The following is a 14609-nucleotide window of genomic DNA, read 5'->3' on the forward strand; positions in this document are numbered from 1 at the left end:
GCGGGTGCGAAGCCGGCTGGCGCACGCGCTCTGCGACCGGCGGCCTTCCCGCAGGCCTTCTGCAGTTGCGCACGGGGCTCGTCGCAGGGAATTCGGGGGCTGCACGACGGAGCTGGCAGCGTGCTTTGGGGCGATGCGCACCCCGAAAACCAGGCTGGCAGGCGGGGGGGGACGCCGAGCAGATGGTGGGGATGCGCTCTCGGAGCGGGGGGCTGGAGGCAGCATCAAGGTCACTGCCGACACGATGCCTGCTGAGCTGCTGCCGTCCCAGCCCCGGCGATGAAAAATTAATGAATTCCTTCCCCTCCATCCGCAGGAGCTCTGCCAGCTGCCATTTTCCCCGCGTCTCCGGCTCATCAGATGTTTCCTTTGGAGCTGAGGGAGGAATGATTAAAAGATGTGCGAGGCGGGGAGGGGGGCGGCTGCCGCCCCAAACGCTGAGCGCTGCTGCCACTGCTCCGAGGGGGGGGGGCAGAGCTGGAGAAAGGGCCCTGTGCGATGGGTGCAGGTGGCTCCGGCTCCTTGGCCAAACCATCTCGGCTTTGGGATGGTTCCCAACGCCAGCGATGCCGCAGAAAGCTGAGCCCGGAGCTGCCCCGAGCCTGGGGTCTGCTTTGTTTTGTGGCTGTTTTTTGTGTTAAAGCAACAGGAGGCTCCGGATCGGGAGCTGGGGAGGCAGGGCGTGAGGTTAGCTAATCACACGCCGCCTGATTAATGCCTTCCCCTGGCTGCCTTCATTATTGTGATTACACTCCGGCGGTAGCATAGCAACAGCTAATTGTTGGTTGGATGCAAAGAGCATAATTCCCCGTATTAAAATTTTATTAAGATGTAATTGCATTCGTCTTGCAGCAGTGGATGCTTCAAAGGCGCCGGGACGCGGCAGCAGCGCTCCTCGCGTCTGGGCTGCCCCTTCGGAGCCTGGAGGACGTGGGGTCGGGGTGGGCACCAGGATTTGGGGGCAAAAACTCATGGGGAGGAAGGATTAGGGCTGCGTCTCCAATCCCCTATGGCCGTTTGCATTTATTTGCCTGGGGATTTTGCACCCCAGCTCCTCATGGGGAGACCACGGCTCGGGGACGGCACGGAGAACTTCTGGTGCCAAACCTCCCGTACGAATCCTTGCTCTTTGAGGGATAAAAATGGGATTTTGGGAGGGGGCGAAGCGTTGTCATACATCAGCAGGCAGCCGCTGTCAGCACGACCTGTTGGTAAAGGAACCCCAGCAGGAGCTGGCGGCCACCAAAAACCCTTCGCTGCCAGGGCCGTGGCCCCGCTCCTCGAAAGCCAGGGAAGGAAACCTTAAAGGAACTGCGTTTGTTAACAGTGCGATCACATTGGGCATATTCCATCACTAAGTGGCCCTGGTACATAGATATTATTCACTTAAGTAATCAATCACTGCCAACAAATTACAGGATACAGGGAATGAAATTAGCAAAATGAACTATGGATGCAAAATTCATTTGAAATTCAATTTAGGAGCAACATTAGCTTTCAATTAGTCTGCCCAACTGTTTGAGCATCATTTTGTCTATCAGATTTTTATATAAATGTAATTAACCTTTGCTGTTAAATTGTTGTTGATTTCATTGATATAATTATTATGCGGCTCCTAATATTTTGCTCGGCTGACATCTCGTTAGCCGGTGGCTTCCAATTAGGGGAACCGGGGCTGGTGGTGACCTCCGGGCCCACGTGTGGGACGACGGCGCCCGAAACCGTTCTGGTGGCTGTGGTTTTGGGGGTAGCAGTGGTGGTGCTGGTGGTGTTTTTGGCGTTTCTTTTGGTGGTGGTGGCTCTGGCGGCGTTGGAACATTTCTTTTCCGTGCTGTCCCTTGCCGTTTCCAGCCCCCCAGCCAGCTGGAAGCGAGCTGCAGCGAGCCCTCAGCAGCCTGCCCCTCAGCACTGCGCTAAGATGAGGACATTTGGAGCTTTTCTTTCTCCCACCGTCCCCTACTGTCGATGCAAAACCAGCTTTGCCCTTGACGGGCAGCACGGCAGGGCGAGACCCTGGCATGCGTGTGCCTGTCCCAGCCTGGCCTGTGTGTCCTTGCTCAGAATTAAACCAAGTGCTTCTTTTTTTTTTCTTGTCCTTATTTTATTACTTATTTATTTGTATTAAACCAAGTTATTCTCTTCTTCACGAAACCGGCTGCCGCTGGGACTTGGGACTGTCCCTCGCTATCAGGGACGCCAATAACGATCTCCCGTGCGCGGCGGTGACGGTGCTTCCTCCCCTTCCCTTCTGCCCACACCCCAAAACCAAAACGCTGCCCGCTGCAACGCAGCTTGGGGGGGCCGGGGGAGGTTACAGGTTTGCACCAAACGAGTTAATTAAGGCGTAATAACTCCTCACAGGCTCGTTATAAGCATTCGCTGCCCCCATAGCAAAGGCAGGGGGCACGGGGCGTCCTGCACCGCGCGGCGAGGAGGATGAGGAGGGACGGGCTGCGGCTCCCCGGAGGGCACCAGGGCTGAGCCCAGCGCCCGTTTGTCCCCCCGGGAAGAGAAACAGCACTGACGGTCGCTTGATCCCCTCGAGTTATTTTTAAGAGGCACAACTTTCCCCCTTCGGCCCTCTGGATTTTTGCACGGCTGTAAATCAGGCGCGTACCTGCGGCGTTCGCCTCGTTCTGCCCCCGTTGGAGCCGACGGAAATTTTTCCACTGACGTCAGCGGGAGCAGGATTGATCTCCGCGCGCGCACCATTTGTTCCCGAGGTTTTAAGAATTCATTTCCTTCCTCCATCGCCAAAGACAGATAGCAGCCGTGGAGGTAGAGGAGTCATCTAATAACCACATATTAATACATGAATCATCGGCTTAGGGCCCGGGTCCGGGGGGGAGGCTGAGCGGGGAACAACGGGGCTTGGTGCTGGGCTGTCTGAAATAAAGGATTTCGCGGGCGGAGCGCGGCAGCTAATCTGCAGCCAGATGATAATTGCGATGTAAATTTTTGCACCGGCATCAGGACCACATCTTTCAAGCTCTGTTTGAATGCATTACGCTACGGGGCCTCCGCCTAAATCCTTTATCCGGTATCGGAACAAGAGCATCCCTGGTATTTCTTTGCAATGCGCTTTGAGGACGCTGTTTGCTGTTAGGTGGGCTGCTAACACAGCCCTTAAACAACCAAGAGCAGTTCCTGGAAGAACGGGAGAGTGAAAACCACGCATTTCCATCCCGAAACTCAGGGGGCCGGCATGGTGCCTCGCCGCGCTCCCTCCTTGAACTGCCCTGCCCCAAGCAGAGCCACCCCGTTGCCCCCCCCGATGGGTGCAAGGACCCCAAAAGTGGCATTTCTTCGAAGGACGAGCGTCTCCTTCAGAGGGCGAGCATCTGCACCAGGCTCGAAACCCTCCTGTGGGGCTCTGCGTGTGGGTCCCTGGCAGCAAGGGGCTGCTCCGCTCCGCGGCCCCTCGCTGCTGCCGCCCGGTGAAGGGCCCTCCGGCCTTCCCGCGTAACGCCACCGCCTGGGCAGCGCCGCAGGGGCTTCTGCCACGAAAGCAGCTCCATACAACGACGTGTCCGGTGTGAAAGCCGCGGCGGGATCCGGACTCGTTTGCGATGGAAAATCTGTGCAAGCGCCAGGCTGCACGGGCGCGAGCCCTCCGTGCGCACGGAGAGGAGAGGGGGAAGAGCAATAACCTTCCATTATCTGAGCATCGCGCCGCGTCTCGCCCTGCGGTTTTGTTTTCCCAGCGTGTGGCAAACAAGGCTAACGAATAACGCAGCCGAAGGAGGTGTTCGTGTCGCCATGGAGACAATTTTGGGGCCAGTCCTGGCGCGGGGGGTTCCTGCCTCGCGCAGCCGCCAGCATGGCAGCATTTGCGGGGTTCCCATAACCGTGCAGTGCAGCAGGAGCTCAGCACCCCGTCCTGCGCTTTTTCCTAGCCATTTTTGCTTGCTTACGTGTGCTGGTGAGGTTCGGAGCGATGCACGGGCACCCCGGCCCCGGTGCTTGGTCCTGAAGTGGGGGGGACGCGTGCGGTGCCGTGCTGCTGGGGTTGTGTTTGTGCTACAGAAGGCAAGGCCAAGGGACGTGCTTTGCAACCACGGGGTAAGGCGGGGAAGGTCTCGTGGCAGTGCTGAGCTCGCACCTACTGTAAATACCTTCCCGGGTCTGAGTAACGAGGATGGTGCTCTCATTAGGACACTTGCCGGGTTAATTTACCCGGTTAACGTGAAACCAGTGGGAGGGCAAGGCACCGTTTCCAGGCGGTTTCACTAACCTGTATGTTTGCAGGGCCCTACGGGACCGTGCAGGAGCTGGGCTGGTGGGGTCGGTCCCAACGCGTGGCCCCGCGCCACCAGCACGCCCAGCGCCACCAGCACGCCCAGTGCCACCAGTCCAAGGTCCTGCCCCAGGACGTCACAGCCCCGGTGCTGGTTGATTTGGAGCCCGTGGCTGTGCTCGGAGGGAAGTCAGCAGCACGCAACGAGGGTTTTGCAAGGTGTGGGCTTCGGCAGGAGGTCACAGCAGGGGCCGGGGCAGGGCCCAGCCCTTGGACAGCCGCGTGAGGCTGCGCGAAGCACAACAAACTCCCAGGGGCTGCTGACGGCAGCCGCAAGGAGCCAGCGGGGAACTGAGCGCGTTGGCACGCTGGGTGCAGGCGGGTAACATCCGGTCCCCGCAGTACAGAACCAGCGGGGGGGGAACGAGAAAATCAGCGAAAAGCTGCAAAAGGCCGAGTTGGCAGCGCTGCAGGCAGCGGCACCGTGCCGGGGGCTGCCCGGCCAGGTAGGGGTGGGAGACCCCCGCGGCACCGGGGTCTCCGCCAGCACCCCCTCCACCAGCACCTGCCTGGCAGACCGCTCGAAATCCGTGCACGTCACTTTAATAAAAATTAAAAAAAAAAGCCAAAATCGAGCAAAATGCCATCTGATGGGGCTGTGGGCACGCTGGGGGGAGGGTGCATGTGTTCAGCCCGCAGAGCTGAGCCCGGGGCCTCGCCCCCCTCCCCGGGCCGAGGCAGGGCAGGGCAAGGACCCTCCCCAAAGCCCCCCCGTACCCCCCCCGGCCCCCTCCCGGGGCGCGCCGCCCGCGGCCCGGCAGCGCAGGGGTTAACCCCACCCCGCCCCTCATTCTCCCGCGCCCGCGCCGCCACGTGCGCGCTGCGGGGCGGGGGGCGTGGCCGCGCGCAGCCAATGCGCAGCGCCCTTCTCCCTCCAGACCCCGCCCCCCTCCCCTTTCCCCCGCCGCGCTCCCCCATTGGCCGGCGGCAAGCCCCGCCCCTTCCCGCCGCTCTCGCGGGAAGCGTGGGCGGGGCCGCTCCCCCCCCCCCCCCGCCCCGCCCCGGCGCAGGTAGCGCCGCGCCGCGCCGCGACCGGAAGGGCCGCGCGCTCCTATTGGCCGGCGGGCACTCAGCGCCCCGCCCGCTGCGCTCCGATTGGCTGCGCGGGGGCGGGGCGCGGCGCTGCTCCCTCCGTGCGGCCCCGCCTGCCCCGGCGCTGGGGTTCCGCCCGCCGGCAGGGCCCGCGCCCGCAGGTAGGGGCCGGGGCCGGGGCCGGGGCCGGGCTGGGGGGGGCTGGCGGGCACCGGACGGGCACCGGGGCACCGGGGCCGGTACCGGGGCGGCTCCGCGGGGTCAGCGCAGGCTCGGGAGCCTCCTGCCGGAGGTCGCTGAGCACCGGAGGGGCGAGAGGAGCCACCGGGGGGGCTGCGGGGGCGGCCCGGGGCTGGCCCGGGGCTGGCGGGGCTGGGGCTGCCCTCGGGCGGGAGCCGCCGGTAGAGCCGCGGGGGTGGGGAAGGGAGCGGGGCCGGTGCACCCGGTGGGGAAGGGGTCGGAGGGGCCCTGGGCACGGGGGGAGCACCGGGGCACGGCGGGTTGTACCGGGGGGGTGGGGGGAATGGGAGACGTTCGTGCTGGGAGGGGGGCGGCGCTGTGGTCCTGTGACCCAGAGGTCCTGAGCCCCTGTGACCCAGAGGTCCTGAGCCCCTGTGACCCAGAGGTCCTGAGTCCCTGGGGTCCTGTGGTCCTGAGCCCCTGAGACCCCGGGGTCCTGAGCCCCCAGCTGCCCCCGGTGCAGGGCAGCACCCGGGTGACAAGGACCACCTACGGCAGCACCACCTGCACCAAGCTGCCTTCGGACGCACGGCGCCCACGCGGCCCCTGCAGGCCTCGCACGCGAGGTTCTGCGCGATGCCCCCCTAATGGAGGGGGTTTGGGGCGCCTCATTGTAAGGCGAGGTCACGGAAACCCCAATAAACGCGCTTAGGATGTATGCGGACACAGCTCCGAGCGTCCTGGGGCCGTTTGGCCTCTGCCCCTTCTGAGGACGCGGGGCAGCGCTGCTGCGGTGCGGTTTTAGCCGATTTATTCCCCCTTTAAGCCCAATTTTAACATTGCGAAGGCAAACAGCTGGGAGCCTCCCGGGCAGGGCGAGAGGGAAATCTCTCCTGTGGGCGTGCTAACACACGGTGCCTGCTGGCTTCAGACACCAGAAAGGGTTGGTTGTGGTGTCGTTGGTAGGAGCTTGAGCATTTGGCTTGTTCCTTTAGGCGCAGGGCCTGCCGACAGGTGGTAGCTCTCCTGGTCGGAGCCTTTCTACCTGTTAAAAAATGAGAAGCGAAGCCTTTCCCTCCGAGACGAGGCGTAACTCCCGCGGCTGCTCCGTGCCCCTGCTTTTCAGGTGCAGCGGGGAAGTCTCGGCAGCGCAGACGTCAGAACCCAGCAGTGTTTGTGGCAGGCGTTTAAACTTAAAAAAAAAAAAAGTCAGGTGAGAAGGACGAATCTGAAATCCCCAGGGCCGGTTTGCAGTGCCACCTTCACCGGGCCTGGCCGCCCCAGCCGGTGGGGTGCCTTCGGTCGTGGTGCTCTGACAGCACAGAAAAACTCCGATAAAGGAAATACCGGCACTTTTCTCTCCAGGGGGCACGCGGGGGAGTTCCTGAGCCTCCCAGCAGGTAATAACGGCGGTGTCTGCGCTGGGGCTGCCAACGATTTCTGTATTTTTTCACCTAATCAGCGGAAGCGTCCCGAGGCAGCGCCCGGAGGAGGCCGCCCCCTTTTGTGTCACGCCGCGTGTTGCACAGCTAAAAATTAGGAGGGCCCTGAGATGATTAGCGGCTGGCTGCTGGCCCGGAAAGAGGGAAAGCTGGGCCTGGCAGCGTCTTGACAGTAATTTTCTGTAAGACAAGCGTCCTCAGCTCCTTCATTGTCCGGCTGATGCCTTAACAATAGCGCTCCCGTCGGTAACGCCGTGGCAGGAGGAGCGAGAGGTGAGCCAGGCACCGGCTCGCGCACGTGCTGCGGTAAACAAGGGGTCCGGGGCGGCTGCTTTGGAGAAACGTACCCGTTTTTCCACATTTAGTATAAATATTCCGCCGGAGCAGCCGTGGTTGCTGGTGGTACCCTCGTCACGTCAGCAGGTGACGGTCAAAGCGCTTTGAGCAGAGGTGGACGTGTTCTTTGGGGTGTTTTTGGCCTTCGGTGTTTTTCTTCTCTCTTCTCAGGATCTCTCCTCCTGAAAAATAATAATAATAATAATGATGATGAGGAGTTGATTTCACTAAAGTTAGTCTACGTAGCTCTCTCTCTGAACACTTAATTGAGCCGGGAGATGAAAAGGCAGCTGCTCGTGGTGTGTCTTGAGCTGGTTGCTTTGCTGCTTGGCTGTGTTTTAATGAGCCGCCTTTCATGTCCGAAGCAGCCAGAACTTCAAGGTCTAATTTCTGCCGGTTTCCAAAGCAAGTTGACTCATCGCTTCAGCTCGTGCTGCAGACCCAAAACGTCGGCAGATGTTCCCCTTTTTACGGTGGTAGGATCTCGTGATTTATTTATTTTTTTTTTCTCCTCCAACGCCAAAACCCGCGTGCACCCAAATAAGATTTGGATTTTCCCAAATAAGATTTGGGAACTTCTCAGACCTGCTGACGGGTGAATTCCCGAGGCGCCTGCCACGCGTCCGGGTCCTTCCTCGCCTCCTGGCACCACGGTGGCTGGCAGCACGTGGTGGCAGTCGAGCTGATGTTTAACCAGGTCCTCTGGACGGCCAGGCGTTGCTTCCTGGCTGGGTTTTGAATGGTAAATATCGAGTCTGAGACATTGGAGGCGGCAGATAAAATGCACGGTAATGAGATCCTGCTGAAGAAAGCTTGCTGCTGAGTCCAAAGGAAACGAGCTTTTAATTAGTGTCTTATCTCAAGTACGGCACCTTTTCTTTATTTCCGTGGTTACGTTGCTTGTGTCGTTGGAGTTACAGGTTGGCTGGAGTCCTCTGACATGTGAACCAGTCGGCTGGTGGCACTTTGTAGAGCCCGAGGTACAAATTCTTGTTTACACACACCTTGCTGGTCTCACAACGAATTGATCTGGTGATGTCTCCCAGCTCTGAGTTTACTGTTGCCTGAAGCCACACTTTGGACCCCAGAGGTGGCTTTTCACGTGCTCTTCTTGTAAATGTGCCTGCCGCTGAAGGCAAATCTTGGTTAAAGCGTCAAATCACCAGGTTGTGGCGCTGAGCTCTGCTCTCGGGGACGGCAGCAGGGCCCGAGGGAACGGCACGGAGCTGGGACGGGGGAGGCTGAGGCTGGGTTTTTAGGGAAAGGTTCTGCACCCAGAGGTGGTCGGGCACGGGGACAGGCTGCCCTGCGGAAGAGCAAGGTGAGAAGGGAGCTGAAGTGAGGATAAAATGAGGCTGGCTCGAGAGGAGAGCTCTTGATCCCATACGTGGTGTGAGCTGGGACGGGCGATGCCTGGTTTGGCTCCTGAAGGGGCTTTGCCCAGGCTTGGTGTTCTCTGTCCTGCTTCGTGCCTTGAATAAACGAGGGCTGTCACAGGGGATTGCAGCCTTTTTGTCCCTTGCAGGGTGAGTCGAGTTGTTTGTGTGCTTCAGTGAGAAGCCTTCTGAAAACTCAGATCTGGTGGGAGAGTCCCCGAACCGTTCCGGTGCAGGAAATGCGGCTGTTGCGTGGTGTTTTTTTTTTGTCGCCTGAATTGCATTAAGGTACGCAGGAAATTCCAGAAAGCCTCAAAACAAAAGAACGGATTTATCAGAATCTCTTGGAGCCGCCGGAGCCTCATTTGGAGGTGAAAAATCAGGAGTTTTCACTTGTACTTCTCGATCATCTTGGAGATACCGAAGGGCAGCTTCACCTTTGGTAAGAGTGAGAGGAGCCTGCAGAGGCAGCTTTGTTCCTCTTCGGTTTCCGTGTTCAAAGGGAAACGATTTCCCAGGTTTTTCCTGGGCGTGCTTTTCCTGAAGAAGTGGTTTTGGTCTTTTCCTTCTTCTCCTGCCCCCAATGTGGGTGGGGATCCTCAGAGGAGTCCCGAAAGCATCCTGCCCCGGGGCGCTGCGAGCAGAAGCCCCCGTCAGATGGTTTCCATCAATTGAAACGGGCGAGCGGAAGGCCAGCCTTCAGCCCTGCTTCGTTAACAACACGCTAACGAGGTCACAGCCTTCAGCGATGTCCAGGCCGGGGTCTGGCACCCGCAGCTGCAGAGCCCGGCTCCTGTCGGGGCAGACCCGAAGGCTCCCGGTCGGGCTCCCCAGCCCCGCGGCTGCCGTCTGCAGTAAGGCTTTGAGTTCTCCTGGGATTTCCCCTTTTTTTTTTTTTAAAGATGAAGCGGGGCTGTTTCACGTAACCTTCACGCGGTATTGGATTTTTACCTTTTTGGCGTTCCTATTTCTCCGTAACGTTTGCAGCCGGTTGTCGGAAACGGGCAGAGCGCGGTTAATGAGCTGACGTGGACGTGTTTAATTGCCGAGCGCTTCACGACTTCAGAGATGTCTGAACGAGCATTTCTCACGTCAACGGTCTGAAAGCAGGATTTAGCTAAACCAGGATTTTAGCTTGTGGTTCGAATGGAAGAATCACAGAATTGTGGGGGCTGGAAAGGACCTCAAGAGATCATCGGGTCCAAGGGGTCTTTAGGTTTTTTTTTTGCCTCTGTCAGTTTGATTTATATTTCTGCTTTTTGGTAGGCAGAAAAAAAAAATTATCTTTAGCATCCATTGTGAAAAACGTCAGCTTTGGTTTTTGGGAAGTTGACAAATAAACCAGCTTGAAGTCAGAGCTCAAGCTGTCCCGTTAGAAGGTGCGTGAGGATGAAGCTGTGTACAGAAGGCTGCGTGTTATGTTGCCTTATTTTTTTTTTTTTAAGTTCTTGCAAAAAAAAAAAAAGTGTTAACTGTTGTGTGAATCTCGAGCCGAAGGACGGATGGGCTCCTGCCATCCCTGCTGTTTAATGCAGGCTTCCGTAAAAACCCTAAGAAGCTTTGCTCTCCTCGCGGGGCTTTCGGGTGTCTCCTAATGAGAAATGTCAACAAGTGAGCTCGGAGCATCTTCTGCTGCAGAAAGGGAGATGTAATTCTGTTGTTTTTTGTTTTTTTTCTTTTGCTATACCATTTCTCCATGTACCTGAGGACCCAAAACAGGTCGTGTGCTTCACACCACGGGGGCGGTGGTTCTGCAGGTGAAGATGCTGAGGCATCAGTGGAAGAAGAGGGAAGACAGCATCGTTTGTGCGGCTGTTTATTTTTTTAAATCCATTTTTAAGTAGAGCTGTGCACCTCGATTCCATCCTGTTTCTGTGACGGGTTTTGAGTGCTTCTTTTTTTTTTTTTTTTCCCCCATGGAGCTGCCACACAGAAGGTGAATTTAGACGAAATCTTGGTTGCTCGCCAGCCCCAGAACTTAGGTGTCGGAGCCGTGCCTGCTCTCCCCGACAGCCAAGTTCCTCCCGGTATTAGTGGCTCCTTGCTCTGCTTTTCGTGCAGTCGGTGTTCTTCCAGACAAATTTGAATTTCCAAGGAAGTGAAACTGTAAAAAAAAAAAAACCTGTCAGCGAAGCTCGTCGCTTTTGGGTGGGTGGCAGGAAGAGCTCCGTCGTGCTCTGCCATATGTCAGTGCTAACTTCAGGCTGGTTTTAGGATTACAAAGCGGTAATCCCCGTGGCCTGGTGTGACCGGGACCCCAAGAGGATGGCGTGGCGGTGGTACGGGTGTACGCGACGCCCCTTAATGTCCCCAGCCCCGAGGATGCTGCTGGGGCTGCCCCATGGATGGAGCCCACCCCAAGCCTCCTGGGGCTGCTCTCGCTCGTCTCCTGCAACAGTTTTTGGCTTTCAGATCGTGTCCAGCACCTCTCTGCGCGTCCCTGCTGGACCACAGGCACCGTAACCCGCAGCAGGGCACGCGGCGAGCCCTGGGTGGCCGAGGAGAGCAGGTCGGGTACTGCCAAGCACTGCAGGTAACTTATAAATGAATTTATAAACGCCGTTACTTCGTGGAGGCGAGGGAGATCCCAATACCAGCAGCAGCAAACCGGTGCTTCGCAGTAAACAAAGCCTTTTGCAGGGAAGATCTGGGAGTAAGTAGAAAGGATTATTTTTAAGCTCCAAGCTTTGCATGTCTGGAGATTTTTTTATTTTTTTTTTTCTTTAACATTAAATAGGTTTAGAACAGAAAATCTTGCCTGGTACGTAATGCTTCCCAAACCCTTGGCAGATGGGTAGCTGTGTTTCCAAACATCAGACGTTTCAGCTGTTTAATGCCTGTTTTTAAGCATGAACAGCGCGCTCGGAGAATGTTCATATTAAAGCCTGCTGAGAATTAGGCTTTTAAAAGAGGCATTTTTAATATTTTATCATGCGAAGTGACAAATTACGGAAAACAATGCGAGGCCGGGGCTCCTTCGCGCAGCGCACAGAGCAGCAGCGCGTTGGGGACGGGGGGAGCTGAATTATGCAAAAATCGCCCCGCGCGCACGCGTGCGTAACCTCGAGTGTCAGAGCTGGAACATTTGGTGGTGGGAACGGGATCGACGCCTGGCTGGGAGGTGAGAAGCAGCAGGATGTTGTGTTGAATTCAGATGCTCTCTTCACTGGTCGTGGGCCGTTTCCAGCAGGTGCCCCCACGGTGCTTTCCCGGCGCTGCCTGAGGTCTGTTAGAGCTCCGGGCAGGAGGGGACGGATCCCTGGTGGTGTGACGTGGGGCACGTTGGCCACAAGGCACGTCTGGTTCTTAAACCTGTATTTGAACTGTGCCTAGAAGTAAATATTTGGTGACTGATACCGTAGGGAAGCCTTGCGGATACAGGAGGTGAGTTTGCTCTGAGACTTTTGAGGCAGGTGGGGCTTGGAGCTGAGCATCAAACGCCACCAGCAAACGCGATCTTGTGGCCAAAGGCTTCTGCAGAGCCCTGAGTTTTCTTAGAAAGCCGGCTCTTGGCATCGGCGTTCAGCAGCAGTGTTCTTGGGATACGTGGGCTGTAAAATTTATAGAGTAATAGATATGCAAATGTGCTGCCACGACTCTGAAGGCTGTGCAGTAATGCAGGATTGTGACATGTTTTTAGCTGTTTGCAAAAATTGGCTTTCTTGCAAGAGTGAGATTTATCAGGTTCTCACCTTTTAAAAAACAGAATTCTCAATCTCTTACCTAAAGACATTTTTTTCTATGTTATGGTATTGGTGGCTTGGGAAAATGAAAGCTGAAAGCAGCGTTTGGGGTTAGCTTGCAGGTCACTCACAGCAGCAGCGCTTCCCGAAGGCTGTTTCTGGCTTTCAGAAGACCCGAGGTGGTGCCGCACTTCTCTGACACTTAATTGCTTCGTCTCCTGCCCTGTGTGTGTCGTATCGGGGGTCAGACTTTGGGCTGAGCAGTGCCTGGAAGCCCCAGGTGTCCGAGCCCTGGAAAAACCCACTTTGCTCTTGGTGTTTGCTGGGGCATGGCTCTGTGATGGCAGAGCAGAACGCCGGGATCGTGACCTTAGGGATGCTCAGCCCAGCACTCTGGCCTTGCCTTAAATCCCACAGAACAGTTGTTAAACCTCTGTAAAGGAAAAGAAATGCTACTATCAGTCCCCCCTTCTGTTTTTTTTATACATGTAAATATTTGCGTTTTCTCTGACACGGGTTATAGGGCTTGAGGTTTATACACAGTACAAAATACCTGGGGTGAAATCCCAGGTGCACGGCTCGCTGAATTTATTTGGAGGCGTATGCTCTAACGGTGAGCTTGATCCTCATTGGGACTGCTGCTTTAAAACGAGCCCCCGTAGTAAATACCCTGTGGTAAAATGTTTTGCTCGAAAGAAAAAAATACTGACCAGTGAAACTTAACTTTATCCAAGCAACTACAATTGAAGCTGCTCCTGCTGGTTTCGGCCCTTGCAGTCGGTTTCCGTGAGTGTAAATGGAGGAGGTGATCTCGCTGAGGGGCGATACGCGGTGTTTTAATGCACGTGGGGCTGGTACCAAGTTCTGCCTGCGTGCCAGGGAGTCACGAGTCTTGGGCCTGTTATTGTTCTCCACTTCTCCTGTAAGATGCAAGCTTTCTTTATAAAATGTTGCAGTGTTTAAAATATATATATATATATATATATTTATATATATATGTATTATATAGATCTATACACATATATATATGTGTGTGTATGTATATAATGTCACTTGGTGTGACTTCTGGCACTGCCCTCCTCCCGTGGCAGGGCTCCTCGCAGCCTGCAGCCGGCTTTCTTATTTTCCAGCCTTTGCTTTTAAAGCAAACAAACCCGAGCGCGGTGCGTGGGGCTGCAGCCGGTGTTGGGTTTGCAGCCGGGTGCTCCTGGCGTCTTCAGCTGAGCCCCGCTGGGTGCTGCGGCTCCCACCCGGGTCCTCTCCCTGCCTCCGAGTGCCCTCTGCTGGAGCTCGCTCCCCTCTCCGCGGTGACAGGTTTGTCCCCGGGCTGCAGGGCTTCTGGGTGACGTTTGGCACAACTTGTGTGTTCCTTGCTGCTCGTCCCAAAAAAAAAAAAACAACAAAAAAAAAACCCTGGGAGTCTGAGTGCGGGTCAGTGTCCTGCTGTCGGCGATCGTTTCTCTTGGGGCTCGCTGTAAAAACGTCCGCTGTAAAAAGCTGCAGGCCTGGTGTTTGCCTGGGGGGAGAGGGTCTGTACCGAGCCCCGGGCACGGCGGTGAGCCTGCGGGGCACGGGGGTGGGATGCCGTGAATCCTGCCTGGCTTTGGGCCCGAAAGGCGTCCTCTGTTTGCCGAACCAAGCTCGATCCTGCTGCGCTTCCACGCCCAGGGGCAGGCAGACCTGCCTGCGTTTCGCCAGTTTACTGGGGAACCGTCTCCAAAATCCCTTAGTTTGCCCCCGTTTCTTGCGACCCTGTCTATCGAGTGCCCGGCTTGTGGGACAGGAGCACCCCGAAATGGGGGCTTTGTTCTTGCTCTAAATATCCGCCTTGCACTGCAGGAGCGGTAAGTGTCGGGGCTGAGGGCCGGCACCCCGCAGCGCCCGCCTCGCCGGCGCGCATCAGGGGCTTTGTGCAGCCTGCGGGTGTGCAGGGGTCTGTGCCGGGCTGCGTCCCCTTCCCGTGCGGCCAAAATCCCTGTCAGCAGGAGCCGAGGTGGGCAAGGCCAAACACTGGGCAAAAATCCGGACAGCAAGGAGCGTTGGTTTCCACCGGTGGCAGGGCGTTCGTGCGGCTTGGTCGCGCGCGTTAGGTGTTATGTGTCTGCCGTGAGTATGTCCTGAATATTGACACCGTCCTCAGCTAACTGGGTGCTGTCGCTGTACCCACCTGATTTAAATTGAGAAACGCCCTTCGTGAAGGACAGACGTCGGCTGTGCTCCCCTCTCCCCCTGCCTCTGTCCTGCCCCGAGCCCGCTGCTGCCC

At 57.0% G+C, this 14609-nt stretch overlaps 1 protein-coding gene across 2 annotated transcripts in view; it reads left to right on the forward strand.

The window, feature by feature from the left end:
• The first annotated feature begins 5335 nt into the window (after positions 1-5335).
• GLCE (glucuronic acid epimerase) overlaps positions 5336-14609 on the forward strand; it is a 46697-nt gene continuing 37423 nt past the window's right edge. Inside the window, exon 1 of one of the 2 annotated variants that reach the window (XM_080607161.1) lies at positions 5336-5490. The gene's annotated coding sequence lies outside the window, so the exon portion shown is untranslated. Of the gene's footprint in view, positions 5491-8966; positions 9106-14609 lie in introns of those variants that run through there. The other variant, XM_080607159.1, reaches the window with a different exon arrangement.

This window comes from Anser brachyrhynchus (assembly GCF_964034855.1).
Source record: "Anser brachyrhynchus genome assembly, chromosome: 11".
In the NCBI taxonomy this organism is placed as follows: domain Eukaryota; kingdom Metazoa; phylum Chordata; class Aves; order Anseriformes; family Anatidae; genus Anser; species Anser brachyrhynchus.